Genomic DNA, 21,386 nt, shown 5'->3' with positions numbered 1-21,386 from the left:
CCAATAGTTTGGCTACCACAGACGTGAGACTCAGTGGTCTGTAGTTTCCTAGCACGTCTCTCCAATCTTTCTTAAATAGTGGGACCACAGTAGCTGTTCTCCTGTCCTCTGGCACCTCCCCAGTGGCCAGGGAGGAATTAAAAATGTGGGTCAGAGCCTCTGCAGTTTCCTCCCTCACCTCCCACAACAACCTGGGGCACAATTCATCCGGACCTTGAGATTTGTCCGCTTTTAAGCCCGCCAATACCTCCAATACCTTGTCACTCCCTATGATAATTTTCTCTTGACCTCACAGTCTCTCTCCCCAAGTTCCATGACTCCCTCCTCATTCTCATGGGTGAAGATAGATGTGAAATATTCATCAAGTTGATCTTTCCCTACACCCTAGCTATGACTGTAATACTGCACTCTCTTCTTTCCTTCCCTATGTGTGGTATTTAGAATAGAACAGTACAGCACAGAACAGGCCCTTCGGCCCACGATGTTGTGCCGAGCTTTATCTGAAACCAAGATCAAGCTGTCCCACTCCCTATCATCCTGGTGTACTCCATGTGCCTATCCAATAACCGCTTAAATGTCCCCAAAGTGTCTGACTCCACTATCACTGCAGGCAGACCATTCCACACCCCAACCACTCTCTGCGTAAAGAACCTACCTCTCATATCCTTCCTATATCTCCCACCATGAACCCTATAGTTATGCCCCCTTGTAATAGCTCCATCCACCCGAGGAAATAGTCTTTGAACGTTCACTCTATCTATCCCCTTCATCATTTTATAAACCTCTATTACGTCTCCCCTCAGCCTCCTCCGCTCCAGAGAGAACAGCCCATCTCCCTCAACCTTTCCTCATAAGACCTACCCTCCAAACCAGGCAGCATCCTGGTAAATCTCCTCTGCACTCTTTCATGCGCTTCCACATCCTTCTTATAGTGAGGTGACCAGAACTGCACACAATATTCCAAATGTGGTCTCACCAAGGTCCTGTACAGTTGCAGCATAACCCCACGGCTCTTAAACTCCAACCCCCTGTTAATGAAAGCTAACACACTATTGGCCTTCTTCACAGCTCTATCCACTTGAGTGGCAACCTTTAGAGATCTGTGGATATGGACCCCAAGATCTCTCTGTTCCTCCACAGTCTTCAGAACCCTACCTTTGACCCTGTAATCCACATTTAAATTAGTCCTACCAAAATGAATCACCTCACATTTATCAGGATTAAACTCCATTTGCCATTTTTCAGCCCAGCTTTGCATCCTATCTATGTCTCTTTGCAGCCTACAACAGCCCTCCACCTCATCCACTACTCCATCAATCTTGGTGTCATCAGCAAATTTACTGATCCACCCTTCAGCCCCCTCCTCCAAGTCATTAATAAAAATCACAAAGAGCAGAGGACCAAGCACTGATCCCTGCAGCACTCCGCTAGCAACCTGCCTCCAGTCCGAAAATTTTCCATCCACCACCACCCTCTGTCTTCGATCAGATAGCCAGTTACCTATCCAATTTGCCAGCTTTCCCTCTATCCCACACCTCCTTACTTTCATCATAAGCCGACCATGGGGGACCTTATCAAACGCCTTACTAAAATCCATGTGTATGACATCAACTGCCCTACCTTCATCAACACACTTAGTTACCTCCTCATAAAATTAATAGATGTGAACTATTCATCAAGTTGATCATTCTCTACACCCTAGCTATGACTGTAATACTGCATTCTGCACTCTCTTCTTTCCTTCCCTACATGTGGTATTTTTTTGTCTGTTTGTGCAAGAAACAATACTTTTGATTGTATACTAATCACAGAATCATAGCATCCTGCAATGCAGAAGGAGGTCATTTGGCCCATCGAGTCTGCACGGAACACAATACCACCCAACCCCCATCCCCGTGCATTTACCCTCGCTAGTCCCCCTGTCAAAAAGGAGCAATTTAGCATGGCCTATCCACCTAACCTGCACATCTTTGGTATGTGGGAGGAAACTGGAGCCCCTGGAGGAAACCCACACAGACAGACACGGGGAGAATGTGCAAACTCCACACAGATAGTGACCCAAGCCGGGATTCAAACCCGGGACTCTGGTGCTGTGGGTCACAGCAGTGCAAACCACTGTGCCACTGAGCCACATGTGACAATATGAAGGTGACAAGAATAAATCAAATTGAATGAAAAATGCCAGAGTGCAGAAGACAGATTTTGAAAGTAGTTGAATATTAACATGAAAGCAAACTACTGCAGGTTTGAAGGATCTTGCAAAGGAAGGAAAGAGACGCTGCAGCTACTGAACGAAGAAGCGCCGCCGTTAAACAACAAGAGAAAAGCCAGATTCTTTTGTTATTGCAATGGAGAGGGATAGGGCCGGACGGCAGGGCAAGGCTTACAATTGGGGGAGAGGTAATTATGATGCGATTAGGCAAGAATTAGGGGGCATAAGATGGGAACAGAAACTGTCAGGGAAAGGCACTGATGAAAAGTGGAACTTTTTCAAGGAACAAATACAGGGTGTCCTTGATAGGTATGTCCCTGTCAGGCAGGGAGGAAATGGCCGAGTGAGGGAACCGTGGTTCACAAAAGAGGTGGAATGTCTTGTGAAAAGGAAGAGGGAAGCTTATGTAGGGATGAGGAAACAAGGTTCAGATGGCTCGATTGAGGGTTACAAGTTAGCAAGGAATGAGCTGAAAAAGGGGCTGAGGAGAGCTAGGAGGGGACATGAGAAGTCCTTGGCGGGTCGGATCAAGGAAAACCCCAAGGCTTTTTACTCTTATGTGAGGAATAAAAGAATGACCAGGGTGAGGTTAGGGCCGGTCAAGGACAGTGGTGGGAACTTGTGTATGGAATCAGTAGAGATAGGCGAGGTGATGAATGAATACTTTTCTTCAGTGTTCACCAAGGAGAGGGGCCATGTTTTTCAGGAAGAGAAGGTGTTACAGGCTAATAGGCTGGAGGAAATAGATGTTCGGAGGGAGGATGTATTGGCAGTTTTGAATAAACTGAAGGTCGATAAGTCCCCTGGGCCTGATGAAATGTATCCTAGGATTCTTTGGGAGGCGAGGGATGAGATTGCAGAGCCTTTGGCTTTGATCTTTGGGTCCTCGCTGTCCACGGGGATGGTGCCAGAGGACTGGAGAGTGGCAAATGTTGTTCCTCTGTTTAAGAAAGGGAATAGAAATGACCCTGGTAATTATAGACCGGTTAGTCTGACTTCGGTGGTTGGTAAATTGATGGAAAAGGTCCTTAGGGATGGGATTTACGACCATTTAGAAAGATGCGGATTAATCCGGGATAGTCAGCACGGATTTGTGAAGGGCAAATCGTGCCTCACAAATTTGATAGAATTTTTTGAGGAGGTAACTAGGTGTGTTGATGAAGGTAGGGCGGTTGATGTCATATACATGGATTTTAGTAAGGTGTTTGATAAGGTCCCCCATGGTCGGCTTATGATGAAAGTAAGGAGGTGTGGGATAGAGGGAAAGTTGGCCGATTGGATAGGTAACTGGCTATCTGATCGAAGACAGAGGGTGGTGGTGGATGGAAAATTTTTGGACTGGAGGCAGGTTGCTAGCGGAGTGCCGCAGGGATCGGTGCTTGGTCCTCTGCTCTTTGTGATTTTTATTAATGACTTAGAGGAGGGGGCTGAAGGGTGGATCAGTAAATTTGCTGATGACACCAAGATTGGTGGAGTAGTGGATGAGGTGGAGGGCTGTTGTAGGCTGCAAAGAGACATAGATAGGATGCAAAGCTGGGCTGAAAAATGGCAAATGGAGTTTAACCCTGATAAATGTGAGGTGATTCATTTTGGTCGGACAAATTTAAATGTGGATTACAGGGTCAAAGGTAGGGTTCTGAAGACTGTGGAGGAACAGAGAGATCTTGGGGTCCATATCCACAGATCTCTAAAGGTTGCCACTTAAGTGGATAGAGCTGTGAAGAAGGCATATAGTGTGTTAGCTTTTATTAACAGGGGGTTGGAGTTTAAGAGCCGTGGGGTTATGCTGCAACTGTACAGGACCTTGGTGAGACCGCATTTGGAATATTGCGTGCAGTTCTGGTCACCTCACTATAAGAAGGATGTGGAAGCGCTGGAGAGAGTGCAGAGGAGATTTACCAGGATGCTGCCAGGTTTGGAGTGTCGGTCTTATGAGGAAAGGTTGAGGGAGCTGGGGCTGTTCTCTCTGGAGCGGAGGAGATTGAGGGGAGACTTAATAGAGGTTTATAAAATGATGAAGGGGATAGATAGAGTGAACGTTCAAAGACTATTTCCTCGGGTGGATGGAGCTATTACAAGGGGGCATAACTATAGGGTTCATGGTGGGAGATAGAGGAAGGATATCAGAGGTAGGTTCTTCACGCAGAGAGTGGTTGGGGTGTGGAATGGACTGCCTGCAGTGATAGTGGAGTCAGACACTTTAGGAACATTTAAGCGGTTATTGGATAGGCACATGGAGCACACCAGGATGGTAGGGAGTGGGATAGCTTGATCTTGGTTTCAGATGAAGGTCGGCACAACATCGTGGGCCGAAGGGCCTGTTCTGTGCTGTACTATTCTATGTTCTATCTTTGATGACGAAATCAGGGGAGAGCGCGAACGCAGTCCCCCACTACCACAAATTTTGCAGTCGAGTATCCCGCATTTGAGGACATCGCAGGCGTCAGCACACCCGAAGTGCAATGGGCTAGCCTCGTCCTGCGCGAACCACCTTCCTGATCATGGTTTCACCCCTGCCAGGTAAGTATGCCTGAAAAGTCCCAAACACTTCCTCCCGCCATCAAACATTACATCTCACACTCATACTTACTGAGTTTCAAACACCAAATTGTCACTTTGCTTCCAATGTCCTGCATCAAGGTCCTTCAATCCTTCCATATCATTCTCACGAATGCTTCAATGCTCCCCTCTATTCACAGAAACGTTGAAATAGTGCCACCAGACCTATTAGCATATTGTCCTTAAAAGGAAATGAACCACCTTCCGAAGCTTGTCCTTCAAACACAGGGACCACATTCCGGAAAGAAAAGCCTTTTTCTATCTGACTTTGTTCAGGGAGGAAGGATTTCAATTTTCACAAACTGGGGGTGTGGATGAAAGGCAGAGATTCATCAGGAGGTCTTTAGTTTGAATTGATTTCTTATTGTCAATCTTATTATTGAGCACTGTGAGTGCTGCGTGGCTCAGTGAGAGTGCTTTGGCAGTTGGGTGCAAACAGGGAGTGAGGTGAAACAGGCAGCAGAGGCTGCAAGGGAGAGTGCTGACTGGTAAGTAGAGGGTCAGGTCGGTAAGTCTTTCCAATTTTTACCACTGTATATAGTCTGAAACGACATCTTGTAGTTTAAATCAGTAAGGGCTGGAATTGGTTGGACGAGGAGAAGGAAAGAAGGGCTTAATTCGTGCTAAATGTAATAACTTTATTTTGAAGTGATTCATGAATTAACACTAGAACTGTCAGTCAGTGGGGTGCAGTGCTTTAACTGTGAGATGTGGGAGGTCCGTGACACTCCCAGCATTCCGGATGGCTACAACTGCAGGAAGTGCATCCAATGGCAGCTCCTCACAGACCGCGTGGTTCGGTTGGAGCAACAGTTGGATGCAGTCGGGAGCATGCAGGTGGTGGAAAGCCGCCTGCATAGACAGGAGTTACAGAGGCATGGTCACACTCAAGGTGCAGGCGGATAGATGAGTGACCGCCAGAAAGAGCAGGAAGTCATTGCAGGAATCCCCCGTGGCTGTCCCCCACTCTAACAGGTATACCGCTTTGGATACTGTTGGGGTATCGGGGGGTAAACAGCAATGGCCAGTGCAGTGACACCACGGCTTGCTCTGTTGTTCAGCAGGGAGGGTCAAAGCACAGAAGAGCATTAGTCACAGGTGACTCCACAGTCAGAGACACAGATAGGCGCTTCTGTGGTGGTGAAAGAGACTCCAGGATGGTGTGTTGCCTCCCTGGTGCCAGGACCTGCGATGCCTCTGAATGGCTGCAGGGCATCCTGAAGGGGCAGGGTGATAAGGCAGAGGTCATGGTACATATTGGTCCCAATGACACAGGTAGAAAGAGGGATGAGGTCTTGCACCAAGGATTCAGGGAGTTAGGCAATCGACTATTGGGCGGCACGGTAGCACAGTGGATAGCACTGCTGCTTCACAGCTCCAGGGACCCGGGTTTGATTCCCGGCTTGGGTCACTGTCTGTGTGGAGTTTGCACGTTCTCCTCGTGTCTGCGTGGGTTTCCTCCGGGTGCTCCGGTTTCCTCCCACAGTCCAAAGATGTGCAGGTTAGGTTGATTGGCCAGGTTAAAAATTGCCCCTTAGAGTCCTGAGATGCGTAGGTTAGAGGGATTAGCGGGTAAATTTGTGGGGGTAGGGCCTGGGTGGGATTGTGGTCGGTGCAGACTCGATGGGCCGAATGGCCTCCTTCTGCACTGTAGGGTTTCTATGATTTCTCTGACTAAGGAGCAGGACCTCTCGGATTGTAATCTCTGGATTACTGCCAATGCCACAAGCACTGAGTACAGAAATAGGAGAATAGCACAGATAAATGCGCTGCTTAAGACTTGGTGCTGGAGGGAGGGTTTTAGATTCCCCCCTGGATCACTGGGACCGCTTTTGGGAAAAGTGGGACCTGTACAAACAGGACGGTCTACATCTGAACCAGAGTGGAACTAACATCCTTGCTATTGATGTGCGAGTGCTGTTGGGAAGAGTTTAAACGAGTTTAACTGTTAGCAGAATAGGGACACAGTTAAATGCCTCTCCAAATCGAGATAGATTCGCTCGTTCAGAATCTTTTCCAATAGTTTGGCTACCACAGACGTGAGACTCAGTGGTCTGTAGTTTCCTAGCACGTCTCTCCAATCTTTCTTAAATAGTGGGACCACAGTAGCTGTTCTCCAGTCCTCTGGCACCTCCCCAGTGGCCAGGGAGGAATTAAAAATGTGGGTCAGAGCCTCTGCAGTTTCCTCCCTCACCTCCCACAACAATCTGGGGCACAATTCATCCGGACCTTGAGATTTGTCCGCTTTTAAGGCCGCCAATACCTCCAATACCTTGTCACTCCCGATGAGAATTTGCTCTTGACCTCACAGTCTCTCTCCCCAAGTTCCATAACTCCCTCCTCATTCTCATGGGTGAAGATAGATGTGAAATATTCATCAAGTTGATCTTTCCCTACACCCTAGCTATGACTGTAACACTGCACTCTCTTCTTTCCTTCCCTATGTGTGGTATTTGTTTGTCTGTTTGTGAAAGAAACAATACTTTTGATTGTATACTAATCACAGAATCATAGAATCCTGCAATGCAGAAGGAGGTCATTTGGCCCATCGAGTCTGCACGGACCACAATCCCACCCAGCCCCTATCCCCGTGCATTTACCCTCGCTAGTCCCCCTGTCACAAAGGGGCAATTTAGCATGGCCGATCCACCGAACCTGCACATCTTTGGTATGTGGGAGGAAACTGGAGCCCCTGGAGGAAACCCACACAGACAGACACGGGGAGAATGTGCAAACTCCACACAGATAGTGACCCAAGTCGGGTTTCAAACCCGGGACACTGGTGCTGTGGGTCACAGCAGTGCAAACCACTGTGCCACTGAGCCACATGTGAAGGTGACAAGAATAAATCAAATTGAATGAAAAATGCCAGAGTGCAGAAGGCAGATTTTTGAAGTCGTTGAATATTAACATGAAAGCAAACGACTGCAGGTTTGAAGGATGTTGCGAAGGAAGGAAAGAGACGCTGCAGCTACTGAACGAAGCAGCGCCCCGTTGAGCAACAAGAGAAAAGCCAGCTTCTATCTTTGATGATGAAATGAGGGGAAAGCGCGAACGCAGTCCCCCACTACCACAAATTTTGCAATCGAGTATCCCGCATATGGGGACATCGCAGGCGTCAGCACACCCGCAGTGCAATGGGCTAGCCTCGTCCTGGGCGAACCACCTTCATGATCATGGTTTCACCCCTGCCAGGTAAGTATGCCTGAAAAGTCCCAAACGCTTCCACCCGCCATCAAACATTACATCTCACACTCATACTTACTGAGTTTCAAACACCAGATTGTCCCTTTGCTTCCAATGTCCTGCATCAAGGTCCTTCAATCCTTCCATATCATTCTCACGAATGCTTCAATGCTCCCCACTAGTCACAGAAACGTTGAAATAGTGCCACCAGATCTATTAGCATATTGTCCTTAAAAGGAAATGAACCACCTTCCGAAGCTTGTCCTTCAAACACAGGGACCACATTCCGGAAAGAAAAGCCTTTTTCTATCTGACTTTGTTCAGGGAGGAAAGATTTCAATTTTCACAAACTCGGGGGTGTTGATGAAAGGCAGAGATTCATCAGGAGGTCTTTAGTTTGATTTGACTTATTATTGTCAATATTATTATTGAACACTGTGAGTGCTGCCTGGCTCAGTGAGAGTGCTTTTGCAGTTGGGTGCATACAGGGAGTGAGGTGAAACAGGCAGCAGAGGCTGCAAGGGAGAGTGCTGACTGGTAAGTAGAGGGTCAGGTCGGTAAGTCTTTCCAATTTTTACCACTGTATATAGTCTGAAACGACATCTTGTAGTTTAAATCAGTAAGGGCTGGAATTGGTTGGACGAGGAGAAGGAAAGAAGGGCTTAATTAGTGCTAAATGTAATAACTTTATTTTGAAGTGATTCATGAATTAACACTAGAACTGTCAGTCAGTGGGGTGCAGTGCTTTAACTGTGAGATGTGGGAGGTCCCTGACGCTCCCAGCATTGCGGATGGCTACATCTGTAGGAAGTGCATCCAATGGCAGCTCCTCACAGACCGCGTGGTTCGGTTGGAGCAACAGTTGGATGCAGTCGGGAGCATGCAGGTGGTGGAAAGCCGCCTGCATAGACAGGAGTTACAGAGGCATGGTCACACTCAAGGTGCAGGCGGATAGATGGATGACCGCCAGAAAGAGCAGGAAGTCATTGCAGGAATCCCCCGTGGCTGTCCCCCACTCTAACAGGTATACCGCTTTGGATACTGTTGGGGTATCGGGGGTAAACAGCAGTGGCCAGTGCAGTGTCACCACGGCTGGCCCTGTTGTTCAGCAGGGAGGGTCAAAGCACAGAAGAGCATTAGTCACAAGTGACTCCATAGTCAGAGACACAGATAGGCGCTTCTGTGGTGGTGAAAGAGACTCCAGGATGGTGTGTTGCCTCCCTGGTGCCAGGACCTGCGATGCCTCTGAATGGCTGCAGGGCATCCTGAAGGGGCAGGGTGATAAGGCAGAGGTCATGGTACATATTGGTCCCAATGACACAGGCAGAAAGAGGGATGAGGTCTTGCACCAAGGATTCAGGGAGTTAGGCAATCGACTATTGGGCGGCACGGTAGCACAGTGGATAGCATTGCTGCTTCACAGCTCCAGGGACCCGGGTTTGATTCCCGGCTTGGGTCACTGTCTGTGTGGAGTTTGCACGTTCTCCTCGTGTCTGCGTGGGTTTCCTCCGGGTGCTCCGGTTTCCTCCCACAGTCCAAAGATGTGCAGGTTAGGTTGATTGGCCAGGTTAAAAATTGCCCCTTAGAGTCCTGAGATGCGTAGGTTAGAGGGATTAGCGGGTAAATTTGTGGGGGTTGGGCCTGGGTGGGATTGTGGTCGGTGCAGACTCGATGGGCCGAATGGCCTCCTTCTGCACTGTAGGGTTTCTATGATTTCTATGACTAAGGAGCAGGACCTCTCGGATTGTAATCTCTGGATTACTCCCAATGCCACAAGCACTGAGTACAGAAATAGGAGAATAGCACAGAGAAATGCGCTGCTTAAGACTTGGTGCTGGAGGGAGGGTTTTAGATTCCCCCCTGGATCACTGGGACCGCTTTTGGGAAAAGTGGGACCTGTACAAACAGGACGGTCTACATCTGAACCAGAGTGGAACTAACATCCTTGCTATTGATGTGCGAGTGCTGTTGGGAAGAGTTTAAACTAGTTCAACTGTTAGCAGAATAGGGACACAGTTAATTGCCTCTCCAAATGGAGATAGATTCGCTCGTTCAGAATCTTTTCCAATAGTTTGGCTACCACAGACGTGAGACTCAGTGGTCTGTAGTTTCCTAGCACGCCTCTCCAATCTTTCTTAAATAGTGGGACCACAGTAGCTGTTCTCCAGTCCTCTGGCACCTCCCCAGTGGCCAGGGAGGAATTAAAAATGTGGGTCAGAGCCTCTGCAGTTTCCTCCCTCACCTCCCACAACAATCTGGGGCACAATTCATCCGGACCTTGAGATTTGTCCGCTTTTAAGCCCGCCAATACCTCCAATACCTTGTCACTCCCGATGAGAATTTGCTCTTGACCTCACAGTCTCTCTCCCCAAGTTCCATAACTCCCTCCTCATTCTCATGGGTGAAGATAGATGTGAAATATTCATCAAGTTGATCTTTCCCTACACCCTAGCTATGACTGTAACACTGCACTCTCTTCTTTCCTTCCCTATGTGTGGTATTTTTTTGTCTGTTTGTGAAAGAAACAATACTTTTGATTGTATACTAATCACAGAATCATAGAATCCTGCAATGCAGAAGGAGGTCATTTGGCCCATCGAGTCTGCACGGACCACAATCCCACCCAGCCCCTATCCCCGTGCATTTACCCTCGCTAGTCCCCCTGTCACAAAGGGGCAATTTAGCATGGCCGATCCACCGAACCTGCACATCTTTGGTATGTGGGAGGAAACTGGAGCCCCTGGAGGAAACCCACACAGACAGACACGGGGAGAATGTGCAAACTCCACACAGATAGTGACCCAAGTCGGGTTTCAAACCCGGGACTCTGGTGCTGTGGGTCACAGCAGTGCAAACCACTGTGCCACTGAGCCACATGTGAAGGTGACAAGAATAAATCAAATTGACTGAAAAATGCCAGAGTGCAGAAGACAGATTTTTGAAGTCGTTGAATATGAACATGAAAGCAAACGACTGCAGGTTTGAAGGATGTTGCGAAGGAAGGAAAGAGACGCTGCAGCTACTGAACGAAGCAGCGCCCCGTTGAGCAACAAGAGAAAAGCCAGCTTCTATCTTTGATGATGAAATGAGGGGAGAGCGCGAACGCAGTCCCCCACTACCACAAATTTTGCAGTCGAGTATCCCGCATTTGGGGACATCGCAGGCGTCAGCACACCCGCAGTGCAATGGGCTAGCCTCGTCCTGGGCGAACCAACTTCATGATCATGGTTTCACCCCTGCCAGGTAAGTATGCCTGAAAAGTCCCAAACGCTTCCACCCGCCATCAAACATTACATCTCACACTCATACTTACTCAGTTTCAAACACCAGATTGTCCCTTTGCTTCCAATGTCCTGCATCAAGGTCCTTCAATCCTTCCATATCATTCTCACGAATGCTTCAATGCTCCCCACTAGTCACAGAAGCGTTGAAATAGTGCCACCAGATCTATTAGCATATTGTCCTTAAAAGGAAATGAACCACCTTCCGAAGCTTGTCCTTCAAACACAGGGACCACATTCCGGAAAGAAAAGCCTTTTTCTATCTGACTTTGTTCAGGGAGGAAAGATTTCAATTTTCACAAACTCGGAGGTGTTGATGAAAGGCAGAGATTCATCAGGAGGTCTTTAGTTTGATTTGATTTATTATTGTCAATATTATTATTGAGCACTGTGAGTGCTGCCTGGCTCAGTGAGAGTGCTTTTGCAGTTGGGTGCATACAGGGAGTGAGGTGAAACAGGCAGCAGAGGCTGCAAGGGAGAGTGCTGACTGGTAAGTAGAGGGTCAGGTCGGTAAGTCTTTCCAATTTTTACCACTGTATATAGTCTGAAACGACATCTTGTAGTTTAAATCAGTAAGGGCTGGAATTGGTTGGACGAGGAGAAGGAAAGAAGGGCTTAATTAGTGCTAAATGTAATAACTTTATTTTGAAGTGATTCATGAATTAACACTAGAACTGTCAGTCAGTGGGGTGCAGTGCTTTAACTGTGAGATGTGGGAGGTCCCTGACGCTCCCAGCATTGCGGATGGCTACATCTGTAGGAAGTGCATCCAATGGCAGCTCCTCACAGACCGCGTGGTTCGGTTGGAGCAACAGTTGGATGCAGTCGGGAGCCTGCAGGTGGTGGAAAGCCGCCTGCATAGACAGGAGTTACAGAGGCATGGTCACACTCAAGGTGCAGGCGGATAGATGGATGACCGCCAGAAAGAGCAGGAAGTCATTGCAGGAATCCCCCGTGGCTGTCCCCCACTCTAACAGGTATACCGCTTTGGATACTGTTGGGGTATCGGGGGTAAACAGCAGTGGCCAGTGCAGTGTCACCACAGCTGGCCCTGTTGTTCAGCAGGGAGGGTCAAAGCACAGAAGAGCATTAGTCACAGGTGACTCCATAGTCAGAGACACAGATAGGCGCTTCTGTGGTGGTGAAAGAGACTCCAGGATGGTGTGTTGCCTCCCTGGTGCCAGGACCTGCGATGCCTCTGAATGGCTGCAGGGCATCCTGAAGGGGCAGGGTGATAAGGCAGAGGTCATGGTACATATTGGTCCCAATGACACAGGCAGAAAGAGGGATGAGGTCTTGCACCAAGGATTCAGGGAGTTAGGCAATCGACTATTGGGCGGCACGGTAGCACAGTGGATAGCATTGCTGCTTCACAGCTCCAGGGACCCGGGTTTGATTCCCGGCTTGGGTCACTGTCTGTGTGGAGTTTGCACGTTCTCCTCGTGTCTGCGTGGGTTTCCTCCGGGTGCTCCGGTTTCCTCCCACTGTCCAAAGATGTGCAGGTTAGGTTGATTGGCCAGGTTAAAAATTGCCCCTTAGAGTCCTGAGATGCGTAGGTTAGAGGGATTAGCGGGTAAATTTGTGGGGGTAGGGCCTGGGTGGGATTGTGGTCGGTGCAGACTCGATGGGCCGAATGGCCTCCTTCTGCACTGTAGGGTTTCTATGATTTCTATGACTAAGGAGCAGGACCTCTCGGATTGTAATGTCTGGATTACTCCCAATGCCACAAGCACTGAGTACAGAAATAGGAGAATAGCACAGAGAAATGCGCTGCTTAAGACTTGGTGCTGGAGGGAGGGTTTTAGATTCCCCCCTGGATCACTGGGACCGCTTTTGGGAAAAGTGGGACCTGTACAAACAGGACGGTCTACATCTGAACCAGAGTGGAACTAACATCCTTGCTATTGATGTGCGAGTGCTGTTGGGAAGAGTTTAAACTAGTTCAACTGTTAGCAGAATAGGGACACAGTTAAATGCCTCTCCAAATGGAGATAGATTCGCTCGTTCAGAATGTTTTCCAATAGTTTGGCTGCCACAGACGTGAGACTCAGTGGTCTGTAGTTTCCTAGCACGTCTCTCCAATCTTTCTTAAATAGTGGGACCACAGTAGCTGTTCTCCAGTCCTCTGGCACCTCCCCAGTGGCCAGGGAGGAATTAAAAATGTGGGTCAGAGCCTCTGCAGTTTCCTCCCTCACCTCCCACAACAATCTGGGGCACAATTCATCCGGACGTTGAGATTTGTCCGCTTTTAAGGCCGCCAATACCTCCAATACCTTGTCACTCCCGATGAGAATTTGCTCTTGACCTCACAGTCTCTCTCCCCAAGTTCCATAACTCCCTCCTCATTCTCATGGGTGAAGATAGATGTGAAATATTCATCAAGTTGATCTTTCCCTACACCCTAGCTATGACTGTAACACTGCACTCTCTTCTTTCCTTCCCTATGTGTGGTATTTGTTTGTCTGTTTGTGAAAGAAACAATACTTTTGATTGTATACTAATCACAGAATCATAGAATCCTGCAATGCAGAAGGAGGTCATTTGGCCCATCGAGTCTGCACAGACCACAATCCCACCCAGCCCCTATCCCCGTGCATTTACCCTCGCTAGTCCCCCTGTCACAAAGGGGCAATTTAGCATGGCCGATCCACCGAACCTGCACATCTTTGGTATGTGGGAGGAAACTGGAGCCCCTGGAGGAAACCCACACAGACAGACACGGGGAGAATGTGCAAACTCCACACAGATAGTGACCCAAGTCGGGTTTCAAACCCGGGACTCTGGTGCTGTGGGTCACAGCAGTGCAAACCACTGTGCCACTGAGCCACATGTGAAGGTGACAAGAATAAATCAAATTGACTGAAAAATGCCAGAGTGCAGAAGACAGATTTTTGAAGTCGTTGAATATTAACATAAAAGCAAACGACTGCAGGTTTGAAGGATGTTGCGAAGGAAGGAAAGAGACGCTGCAGCGACTGAACGAAGCAGCGCCCCGTTGAGCAACAAGAGAAAAGCCAGCTTCTATCTTTGATGATGAAATGAGGGGAGAGCGCGAACGCAGTCCCCCACTACCACAAATTTTGCAGTCGAGTATCCCGCATTTGGGGACATCGCAGGCGTCAGCACACCCGCAGTGCAATGGGCTAGCCTCGTCCTGGGCGAACCACCTTCATGATCATGGTTTCACCCCTGCCAGGTAAGTATGCCTGAAAAGTCCCAAACGCTTCCACCCGCCATCAAACATTACATCTCACACTCATACTTACTGAGTTTCAAACACCAGATTGTCCCTTTGCTTCCAATGTCCTGCATCAAGGTCCTTCAATCCTTCCATATCATTCTCACGAATGCTTCAATGCTCCCCACTAGTCACAGAAACGTTGAAATAGTGCCACCAGACCTATTAGCATATTGTCCTTAAAAGGAAATGAACCACCTTCCGAAGCTTGTCCTTCAAACACAGGGACCACATTCCGGAAAGAAAAGCCTTTTTCTATCTGACTTTGTTCAGGGAGGAAAGATTTCAATTTTCACAAACTCGGGGGTGTTGATGAAAGGCAGAGATTCATCAGGAGGTCTTTAGTTTGATTTGATTTATTATTGTCAATATTATTATTGAGCACTGTGAGTGCTGCCTGGCTCAGTGAGAGTGCTTTTGCAGTTGGGTGCATACAGGGAGTGAGGTGAAACAGGCAGCAGAGGCTGCAAGGGAGAGTGCTGACTGGTAAGTAGAGGGTCAGGTCGGTAAGTCTTTCCAATTTTTACCACTGTATATAGTCTGAAACGACATCTTGTAGTTTAAATCAGTAAGGGCTGGAATTGGTTGGACGAGGAGAAGGAAAGAAGGGCTTAATTCGTGCTAAATGTAATAACTTTATTTTGAAGTGATTCATGAATTAACACTAGAACTGTCAGTCAGTGGGGTGCAGTGCTTTAACTGTGAGATGTGGGAGGTCCCTGACGCTCCCAGCATTGCGGATGGCTACATCTGTAGGAAGTGCATCCAATGGCAGCTCCTCACAGACCGCGTGGTTCGGTTGGAGCAACAGTTGGATGCAGTCGGGAGCATGCAGGTGGTGGAAAGCCGCCTGCATAGACAGGAGTTACAGAGGCATGGTCACACTCAAGGTGCAGGCGGATAGATGGATGACCGCCAGAAAGAGCAGGAAGTCATTGCAGGAATCCCCCGTGGCTGTCCCCCACTCTAACAGGTATACCGCTTTGGATACTGTTGGGGTATCGGGGGTCAACAGCAGTGGCCAGTGCAGTGTCACCACAGCTGGCCCTGTTGTTCAGCAGGGAGGGTCAAAGCACAGAAGAGCATTAGTCACAGGTGACTCCATAGTCAGAGACACAGATAGGCGCTTCTGTGGTGGTGAAAGAGACTCCAGGATGGTGTGTTGCCTCCCTGGTGCCAGGACCTGCGATGCCTCTGAATGGCTGCAGGGCATCCTGAAGGGGCAGGGTGATAAGGCAGAGGTCATGGTACATATTGGTCCCAATGACACAGGCAGAAAGAGGGATGAGGTCTTGCACCAAGGATTCAGGGAGTTAGGCAATCGACTATTGGGCGGCACGGTAGCACAGTGGATAGCATTGCTGCTTCACAGCTCCAGGGACCCGGGTTTGATTCCCGGCTTGGGTCACTGTCTGTGTGGAGTTTGCACGTTCTCCTCGTGTCTGCGTGGGTTTCCTCCGGGTGCTCCGGTTTCCTCCCACTGTCCAAAGATGTGCAGGTTAGGTTGATTGGCCAGGTTAAAAATTGCCCCTTAGAGTCCTGAGATGCGTAGGTTAGAGGGATTAGCGGGTAAATTTGTGGGGGTAGGGCCTGGGTGGGATTGTGGTCGGTGCAGACTCGATGGGCCGAATGGCCTCCTTCTGCACTGTAGGGTTTCTATGATTTCTATGACTAAGGAGCAGGACCTCTCGGATTGTAATCTCTGGATTACTCCCAATGCCACAAGCACTGAGTACAGAAATAGGAGAATAGCACAGAGAAATGCGCTGCTTAAGACTTGGTGCTGGAGGGAGGGTTTTAGATTCCCCCCTGGATCACTGGGACCGCTTTTGGGAAAAGTGGGACCTGTACAAACAGGACGGTCTACATCTGAACCAGAGTGGAACTAACATCCTTGCTATTGATGTGCGAGTGCTGTTGGGAAGAGTTTAAACTAGTTCAACTGTTAGCAGAATAGGGACACAGTTAAATGCCTCTCCAAATGGAGATAGATTCGCTCGTTCAGAATGTTTTCCAATAGTTTGGCTGCCACAGACGTGAGACTCAGTGGTCTGTAGTTTCCTAGCACGTCTCTCCAATCTTTCTTAAATAGTGGGACCACAGTAGCTGTTCTCCAGTCCTCTGGCACCTCCCCAGTGGCCAGGGAGGAATTAAAAATGTGGGTCAGAGCCTCTGCAGTTTCCTCCCTCACCTCCCACAACAATCTGGGGCACAATTCATCCGGACGTTGAGATTTGTCCGCTTTTAAGGCCGCCAATACCTCCAATACCTTGTCACTCCCGATGAGAATTTGCTCTTGACCTCACAGTCTCTCTCCCCAAGTTCCATAACTCCCTCCTCATTCTCATGGGTGAAGATAGATGTGAAATATTCATCAAGTTGATCTTTCCCTACACCCTAGCTATGACTGTAACACTGCACTCTCTTCTTTCCTTCCCTATGTGTGGTATTTGTTTGTCTGTTTGTGAAAGAAACAATACTTTTGATTGTATACTAATCACAGAATCATAGAATCCTGCAATGCAGAAGGAGGTCATTTGGCCCATCGAGTCTGCACAGACCACAATCCCACCCAGCCCCTATCCCCGTGCATTTACCCTCGCTAGTCCCCCTGTCACAAAGGGGCAATTTAGCATGGCCGATCCACCGAACCTGCACATCTTTGGTATGTGGGAGGAAACTGGAGCCCCTGGAGGAAACCCACACAGACAGACACGGGGAGAATGTGCAAACTCCACACAGATAGTGACCCAAGTCGGGTTTCAAACCCGGGACTCTGGTGCTGTGGGTCACAGCAGTGCAAACCACTGTGCCACTGAGCCACATGTGAAGGTGACAAGAATAAATCAAATTGACTGAAAAATGCCAGAGTGCAGAAGACAGATTTTTGAAGTCGTTGAATATTAACATGAAAGCAAACGACTGCAGGTTTGAAGGATGTTGCGAAGGAAGGAAAGAGACGCTGCAGCGACTGAACGAAGCAGCGCCCCGTTGAGCAACAAGAGAAAAGCCAGCTTCTATCTTTGATGATGAAATGAGGGGAGAGCGCGAACGCAGTCCCCCACTACCACAAATTTTGCAGTCGAGTATCCCGCATTTGGGGACATCGCAGGCGTCAGCACACCCGCAGTGCAATGGGCTAGCCTCGTCCTGGGCGAACCACCTTCATGATCATGGTTTCACCCCTGCCAGGTAAGTATGCCTGAAAAGTCCCAAACGCTTCCACCCGCCATCAAACATTACATCTCACACTCATACTTACTGAGTTTCAAACACCAGATTGTCCCTTTGCTTCCAATGTCCTGCATCAAGGTCCTTCAATCCTTCCATATCATTCTCACGAATGCTTCAATGCTCCCCACTAGTCACAGAAACGTTGAAATAGTGCCACCAGATCTATTAGCATATTGTCCTTAAAAGGAAATGAACCACCTTCCGAAGCTTGTCCTTCAAACACAGGGACCACATTCCGGAAAGAAAAGCCTTTTTCTATCTGACTTTGTTCAGGGAGGAAAGATTTCAATTTTCACAAACTCGGGGGTGTTGATGAAAGGCAGAGATTCATCAGGAGGTCTTTAGTTTGATTTGATTTATTATTGTCAATATTATTATTGAGCACTGTGAGTGCTGCCTGGCTCAGTGAGAGTGCTTTTGCAGTTGGGTGCATACAGGGAGTGAGGTGAAACAGGCAGCAGAGGCTGCAAGGGAGAGTGCTGACTGGTAAGTAGAGGGTCAGGTCGGTAAGTCTTTCCAATTTTTACCACTGTATATAGTCTGAAACGACATCTTGTAGTTTAAATCAGTAAGGGCTGGAATTGGTTGGACGAGGAGAAGGAAAGAAGGGCTTAATTAGTGCTAAATGTAATAACTTTATTTTGAAGTGATTCATGAATTAACACTAGAACTGTCAGTCAGTGGGGTGCAGTGCTTTAACTGTGAGATGTGGGAGGTCCCTGACGCTCCCAGCATTGCGGATGGCTACATCTGTAGGAAGTGCATCCAATGGCAGCTCCTCACAGACCGCGTGGTTCGGTTGGAGCAACAGTTGGATGCAGTCGGGAGCATGCAGGTGGTGGAAAGCCGCCTGCATAGACAGGAGTTACAGAGGCATGGTCACACTCAAGGTGCAGGCGGATAGATGGATGACCGCCAGAAAGAGCAGGAAGTCATTGCAGGAATCCCCCGTGGCTGTCCCCCACTCTAACAGGTATACCGCTTTGGATACTGTTGGGGTATCGGGGGTAAACAGCAGTGGCCAGTGCAGTGTCACCACGGCTGGCCCTGTTGTTCAGCAGGGAGGGTCAAAGCACAGAAGAGCATTAGTCACAGGTGACTCCATAGTCAGAGACACAGATAGGCGCTTCTGTGGTGGTGAAAGAGACTCCAGGATGGTGTGTTGCCTCCCTGGTGCCAGGACCTGCGATGCCTCTGAATGGCTGCAGGGCATCCTGAAGGGGCAGGGTGATAAGGCAGAGGTCATGGTACATATTGGTCCCAATGACACAGGTAGAAAGAGGGATGAGGTCTTGCACCAAGGATTCAGGGAGTTAGACAATCGACTATTGGGCGGCACGGTAGCACAGTGGATAGCACTGCTGCTTCACAGCTCCAGGGACCCGGGTTTGATTCCCGGCTTGGGTCACTGTCTGTGTGGAGTTTGCACGTTCTCCTCGTGTCTGCGTGGGTTTCCTCCGGGTGCTCCGGTTTCCTCCCACAGTCCAAAGATGTGCAGGTTAGGTTGATTGGCCAGGTTAAAAATTGCCCCTTAGAGTCCTGAGATGCGTAGGTTAGAGGGATTAGCGGGTAAATTTGTGGGGGTAGGGCCTGGGTGGGATTGTGGTCGGTGCAGACTCGATGGGCCGAATGGCCTCCTTCTGCACTGTAGGGTTTCTATGATTTCTATGACTAAGGAGCAGGACCTCTCGGATTGTAATCTCTGGATTACTGCCAATGCCACAAGCACTGAGTACAGAAATAGGAGAATAGCACAGAGAAATGCGCTGCTTAAGACTTGGTGCTGGAGGGAGGGTTTTAGATTCCCCCCTGGATCACTGGGACCGCTTTTGGGAAAAGTGGGACCTGTACAAACAGGACGGTCTACATCTGAACCAGAGTGGAACTAACATCCTTGCTATTGATGTGCGAGTGCTGTTGGGAAGAGTTTAAACTAGTTCAACTGTTAGCAGAATAGGGACACAGTTAAATGTCTCTCCAAATGGAGATAGATTCGCTCGTTCAGAATCTTTTCCAATAGTTTGGCTACCACAGACGTGAGACTCAGTGGTCTGTAGTTTCCTAGCACGTCTCTCCAATCTTTCTTAAATAGTGGGACCACAGTAGCTGTTCTCCAGTCCTCTGGCACCTCCCCAGTGGCCAGGGAGGAATTAAAAATGTGGGTCAGAGCCTCTGCAGTTTCCTCCCTCACCTCCCACAACAATCTGGGGCACAATTCATCCGGACGTTGAGATTTGTCCGCTTTTAAGGCCGCCAATACCTCCAATACCTTGTCACTCCCGATGAGAATTTGCTCTTGACCTCACAGTCTCTCTCCCCAAGTTCCATAACTCCCTCCTCATTCTCATGGGTGAAGATAGATGTGAAATATTCATCAAGTTGATCTTTCCCTACACCCTAGCTATGACTGTAACACTGCACTCTCTTCTTTCCTTCCCTATGTGTGGTATTTGTTTGTCTGTTTGTGAAAGAAACAATACTTTTGATTGTATACTAATCACAGAATCATAGAATCCTGCAATGCAGAAGGAGGTCATTTGGCCCATCGAGTCTGCACGGACCACAATCCCACCCAGCCCCTATCCCCGTGCATTTACCCTCGCTAGTCCCCCTGTCACAAAGGGGCAATTTAGCATGGCCGATCCACCGAACCTGCACATCTTTGGTATGTGGGAGGAAACTGGAGCCCCTGGAGGAAACCCACACAGACAGACACGGGGAGAATGTGCAAACTCCACACAGATAGTGACCCAAGTCGGGTTTCAAACCCGGGACTCTGGTGCTGTGGGTCACAGCAGTGCAAACCACTGTGCCACTGAGCCACATGTGAAGGTGACAAGAATAAATCAAATTGAATGAAAAATGCCAGAGTGCAGATTTTTGAAGTCGTTGAATATGAACATGAAAGCAAACGACTGCAGGTTTGAAGGATGTTGCGAAGGAAGGAAAGAGACGCTGCAGCTACTGAACGAAGCAGCGCCCCGTTGAGCAACAAGAGAAAAGCCAGCTTCTATCTTTGATGATGAAATGAGGGGAGAGCGCGAACGCAGTCCCCCACTACCACAAATTTTGCAGTCGAGTATCCCGCATTTGGGGACATCGCAGGCGTCAGCACACCCGCAGTGCAATGGGCTAGCCTCGTCCTGGGCGAACCACCTTCATGATCATGGTTTCACCCCTGCCAGGTAAGTATGCCTGAAAAGTCCCAAACGCTTCCACCCGCCATCAAACATTACATCTCACACTCATACTTACTGAGTTTCAAACACCAGATTGTCCCTTTGCTTCCAATGTCCTGCATCAAGGTCCTTCAATCCTTCCATATCATTCTCACGAATGCTTCAATGCTCCCCACTAGTCACAGAAACGTTGAAATAGTGCCACCAGATCTATTAGCATATTGTCCTTAAAAGGAAATGAACCACCTTCCGAAGCTTGTCCTTCAAACACAGGGACCACATTCCGGAAAGAAAAGCCTTTTTCTATCTGACTTTGTTCAGGGAGGAAAGATTTCAATTTTCACAAACTCGGGGGTGTTGATGAAAGGCAGAGATTCATCAGGAGGTCTTTAGTTTGATTTGATTTATTATTGTCAATATTATTATTGAGCACTGTGAGTGCTGCCTGGCTCAGTGAGAGTGCTTTTGCAGTTGGGTGCATACAGGGAGTGAGGTGA

The 21,386-nt window shown here is 48.6% G+C and overlaps 6 non-coding genes across 6 annotated transcripts; all 6 read right to left on the bottom strand.

The window, feature by feature from the left end:
• Window positions 1-4,576: 4,576 nt before the first annotated feature.
• On the bottom strand, window positions 4,577-4,740 carry LOC144497990 (U1 spliceosomal RNA). Its single transcript, XR_013498586.1, has one exon. It is a non-coding gene; the product is annotated as a U1 spliceosomal RNA (small nuclear RNA).
• Window positions 4,741-7,810: 3,070 nt separating this feature from the next.
• Window positions 7,811-7,974, bottom strand: LOC144498152 (U1 spliceosomal RNA). The gene has a single exon (XR_013498685.1). It is a non-coding gene; the product is annotated as a U1 spliceosomal RNA (small nuclear RNA).
• A 3,070-nt stretch (window positions 7,975-11,044) lies between these two features.
• Window positions 11,045-11,208, bottom strand: LOC144498151 (U1 spliceosomal RNA). Its single transcript, XR_013498684.1, has one exon. It is a non-coding gene; the product is annotated as a U1 spliceosomal RNA (small nuclear RNA).
• Window positions 11,209-14,278: 3,070 nt separating this feature from the next.
• LOC144498106 (U1 spliceosomal RNA) lies at window positions 14,279-14,442 on the bottom strand. Its single transcript, XR_013498648.1, has one exon. It is a non-coding gene; the product is annotated as a U1 spliceosomal RNA (small nuclear RNA).
• Window positions 14,443-17,512: 3,070 nt separating this feature from the next.
• Window positions 17,513-17,676, bottom strand: LOC144498095 (U1 spliceosomal RNA). Its single transcript, XR_013498644.1, has one exon. It is a non-coding gene; the product is annotated as a U1 spliceosomal RNA (small nuclear RNA).
• Window positions 17,677-20,739: 3,063 nt separating this feature from the next.
• LOC144498083 (U1 spliceosomal RNA) lies at window positions 20,740-20,903 on the bottom strand. Its single transcript, XR_013498639.1, has one exon. It is a non-coding gene; the product is annotated as a U1 spliceosomal RNA (small nuclear RNA).
• Window positions 20,904-21,386: the final 483 nt, after the last annotated feature.

This window comes from Mustelus asterias, chromosome 8, assembly GCF_964213995.1.
Source record: "Mustelus asterias chromosome 8, sMusAst1.hap1.1, whole genome shotgun sequence".
NCBI lineage: Eukaryota > Metazoa > Chordata > Chondrichthyes > Carcharhiniformes > Triakidae > Mustelus > Mustelus asterias.
Note: the sequence above shows the minus strand (reverse complement) of the source record. Positions and strands in the feature narration are given on the sequence as shown.